Here is a 4,443-nt window from a genome sequence, read left to right on the forward strand (position 1 = left end):
AGTCACCAGTCCCTGCCTTTCAAAGTATTTTGCCCCCTCATATGCCAAACCAATTGTCTGACCTAATGTGGCAGGCATTTGCTTCCATATGTGGAAACACAGTATGATTACGATATGAAAAGTAAAACCATCATACCCTATCAGCATTGCTACTCCCTTAGGAGGTTACGATAAGTAAACACATTTGCCCTCACATTTTACATTTCACCAATTAGCAAAGGCAGGAATTTTTTGCGAGCTTTAGAACCTTAGGATCATTCTATATCTCTGTTGTTTAACACTAAAAACTGATTTTGTCATTTTAACGTTTCATGAGAAAAATGAAGAAAAGATATGGTAACAACAACTGTTTTCTATCTAATCATATTGAGACCTTGCTTCTCCTATTCTGTCTTCAAAAAACAACTACTCTTTTACTCAACCTCAATGTCATCACCAATCTACACATGATAATATTCCCTTTTCCACATTTCTTTCCTAGTCCATGCATGGGTAATATACTTCCTTCCAGAATGAGATTTCTTTCTTTACCCCATTTGAAATAATTTTGCATGCCTCCACCATTCCACTTTTACTCATGACCTTCTCCATTCACAACACAGTCTCACAACTTTAATTGTTGATAAAGGAAATTATTCACAAGTTTATATTACCCTTTCCTAACCAGCTTGCAAGTATGAGTTAAATGAATAAAGAGGAGAGCATCTTTCCACCTTTATCAACCATACTTCACTTCTAACAATAGGAATCCAAAAAGCTTTGCGTTTGATTGAAAGGACAACACCCCATAATTCTAAGCGGTTCTTTCTTCCACAATTCTTTGAAAGAAAGATAAGCTTTTAGCCAACATGGGTAGGTGATGGGTCCATCTTCTAGTCACAATAACAAGGTAATTGCTAAATGAATAATGGAATGAAAAGCAAGTAGAATAGCTGATTATTATAGGAACCACATACCAGAACTAAAATACGAACAGCATCACAAGAATTTCCAGCTTCTCCATCTTCAACTTTATCCCGACTCTCAATTATCTATTTCATTATTAAGTAAGATAGAGGGGGGAAATAAAAACAATAGCTGAATGACTTGCAGAATTGGAAGGATGTTGAGTTTACCATGCGGAAAATAGTGTGGGATCTACTACTGTACAAATTCATATTTGTCTCTCCAATATGACGATGAGCTGAATGTATAAACAAGTTGTTAAAATTACTTTCAATCACTAATATATTTAAGAAGAGGCAGACAAAGTCCTAACAAACCAGAGGTATTGGCTTCTAAGAGATCAAAATAGAAATGAAAATGAAATCATTTCAAGAGGTAAAAAATTCAAAACGCTCCCTATTCAACTCTTCAGTCTCAAAATCAGAAGTTTAGAATTATTAACCCAAAGGCTGAGAAATATAAAATAAATTTGGAAACAAAATAGAATTCCATTAAGCTCTTTAAGGAGGAAGCAAAGGACTGTATTCTTTGGAAATTTAAATTACATTCTCCAAATTCCATAAGATCGAGAACTTGCTCAGAAGAAGCAACAATCTCTTCTCGCAAACCAGCAACATAGATTCCCTGCTGCAAATATGGAGAAAAAAAACTATCAACAAAAGTAGATAGAATTTTGGACATGGAACAATAAGTTGCACCAAGTTGAAAATTAAGCACCACCTCTAAACTTTCATGAATCTGCAGTTAAAAACATTGGACAAAATAATGTATGGCTGGACAACAGATTTTTTGACATGAATCCCAAGGACACCATTGGACAGTTCTTTCTCTTCAGAGTAGAACTTCCTGTATACTTGAACACCTGAAACAAGTTTTATCCTCATAGACCAATACAATATTCAGATGGTAGCTAGATTATTTCACATGCACAAGAGAGATAACACAAGGAGAAATATTTTAAATGACAAAACTTCTAAAAATATCTAAAAGTATAGTAAAAATCATAATTTACCTATGATACATAACAATAGACCAAAATAGACTACTGTTTATGTCCATCATGATTCAGATAGACACAAAAAGTAGTCTGTTCCATCATAGATAGATTTTAATATTTTGCTATATTAATCTGAACAACCCATAAAGTTTCCATTTATTTGAACACAATCCAACCAGAAGGTTGTCATGCTGCCACATTTTACTAGGAATAGTGTCATGATATTCAATATATTTATCATGGCTTCAGAATGTTTGTTATCGAGTTTCTTTATATTTAACTTATTGATTATCTTTATCTTGCTTTATGGCTCTTAAGACCTCAAATAATGTTTCAAAGTCATAAAGTACACTAAGCAAATAATCTTTTAGAACTACTACTTTATAAAGTAAAAATAAATAGGCAAGAAGGACATGTCAAAATTCTATAGAACAAAAGAACAAGTAGAAAGTTCATATTAAAGAATTATCATGAACAAGATAATTAAATATTAAGGAAACGAAAATTATAGACATAGGTATTTTATCTTACCATCTGTTAATGTTTTTACTCCAGGAAGAACGTTATCAAGACTCTCCGCTTTCAACATCGCATAAAATGAAGGGTATTGACGTACATCCTACAGCAATCCAGAAGTTTGTATGGAAATAATGAATAGTGTAGAAATGTCAATGTTTTGAATTTTTGTGGAATTAATACCTGAACCTCAAACAACAAACATTTATTGAAAAGTATCAACGCTCCAGACTGAATTCTGTACCAAAGAAGATGGTTAAAAATTATTGGGAAATAAAATTGCTTGCAACTCTGACATTTGTGTTGGTTTGTCTAGTTCAAGACTATCTCCCCAAACTATAAATTAACGAGCCAATAACAACAAAGAATCTATGTAATGTTTCACAGCTATAGCAACTCAAATGTCTCCAACACTGTAACTAAGAAAGCAATTTTATAATGGGAAAGTTCTTTACAATACCGATTGTAATTACCAGCAGCACATCTTCCTTCCACTCTCTTTAGGCCATCTAGAACCAATTATATATTGCACAAGAGAAATCAGTGTCAAAAATCACAACACTAAACCAACAGATAAACAAGTAAAGATTCCCAAGAAAACTACTACTAAAGTGAACCCAAAAGCTTAAGCTGATATCTTTTATTATATTACTAACACTCTCACCTTCATGGGAGTGAACTCAAATTTTAATTTGATTACAAAACCTGACATGTAAACTATTAATATTCATAAGGAATTTGAATTCAAGACTCCTAAAAAAGGATACTATCTTGTCTATACATTGTGTCTAAATTGCCAATAGACATGCCATTTGTTACTGATTCAAGTCACTAGATGCTCAGTTAGGTATTCAGATGTTAAGCCTCTCTTAAACAATGGAAGCTATTGTGGTTATTTGTAGTTGAAGGACACTAGTTGACTTTACACGGTAAAAAATTCAACTGTCAAGAGTAAGAATAGCCTTTACTTAAAAGAAAGATGAGTAAGAGGTAGAGGTATCCTAGTGCAGAGTTCAGTATAAAAGCAAAGCCCATTTGGTAGTGACATGATTTTATTCTTGTAGCAAATACTTTGATAACAGAGTTGGTGTCACGGGGTATTCCCATTTTTTGTGCGCCATTGCTTGGTTATTGAGTTTTTTGTATGATGTGTGCTGTGTACTTGGAGCTCTTGAGTGAGAGAGAGGCTTGATTTTTGCACGATCTTGTTTACATATTTAGTACTTTTAATACCATCTAGCACAAGCTTAAGAATGTTAAAAAAAATCTAATAGAATTACCTTTTAGCTGAGTAAAGAAAGGCTCCTGAACATGAAGCTCAAAGTTTACCGTCTTTAGAACCTGCAATGTACAAGCAAAACCTAGATTAGACATAGGAGATGGGTGTTGGAAATCGTCACGATTATAAACTCGATCAATCAATGATATGAGTAAAAGCACTTGCATTTACTAATTCAGCTCGTCCTTCAGCAATCTCATTACATTCTTCTTTGTCCTCCAAGTCATCTAGTGACCCACACGATGCTTCAGAAACTGACTTCAAAAGAGCAGATACTAGGTCCTTATACAATCTGGAAACATCTGATAGAGAATTTGACATATCGAGTGTGAAGATAAGTATTTCTCAACCCCTTGTTTTTCATATTATATAAATCAAAAACAGGAAAGTTTGTTTAACCTTATGCTTGCTGAAGTAAAGAGAACAAGTACGATTGGATAATATAAAGCCAAAATAAAATAAAACAAAAATCAAAAGAATAATAGTATTTCGACAGTCATATAATTGAAAAACACATAACATATCATCTCGTTTGCTTTGTTCAGAAACGAACAAGCATTAAAATTGCCCATGAAATAGCACAGAGGAATCCAAATACAGTGATCTCAAAGAAATAGGAGGAACACATTACAGAGAATAGCTTAGCACTTCAATAAATCATAAACTACAATCACTTATCTATTTAGTTCTTTTTTATTAAAAATCA

General features: G+C 33.1%; 2 long non-coding RNA genes across 2 annotated transcripts; both read right to left on the reverse strand.

The window, feature by feature from the left end:
- Positions 1–968: 968 nt before the first annotated feature.
- Positions 969–1,570, reverse strand: LOC127149402 (uncharacterized). The gene is made up of 3 exons (XR_007820923.1): positions 1,491–1,570; positions 1,116–1,183; positions 969–1,031 (listed from the first exon to the last, which is right to left on the reverse strand). It is a non-coding gene; the product is annotated as an uncharacterized LOC127149402 (long non-coding RNA).
- Positions 1,571–1,671: 101 nt separating this feature from the next.
- LOC127149403 (uncharacterized) lies at positions 1,672–3,799 on the reverse strand. Its single transcript, XR_007820924.1, has 5 exons — positions 3,739–3,799; positions 2,919–2,967; positions 2,642–2,696; positions 2,474–2,561; positions 1,672–1,807 (listed from the first exon to the last, which is right to left on the reverse strand). It is a non-coding gene; the product is annotated as an uncharacterized LOC127149403 (long non-coding RNA).
- Between the last annotated feature and the right edge of the window lie 644 nt (positions 3,800–4,443).

This window comes from Cucumis melo, chromosome 5 (assembly GCF_025177605.1).
Source record: "Cucumis melo cultivar AY chromosome 5, USDA_Cmelo_AY_1.0, whole genome shotgun sequence".
NCBI lineage: Eukaryota > Viridiplantae > Streptophyta > Magnoliopsida > Cucurbitales > Cucurbitaceae > Cucumis > Cucumis melo.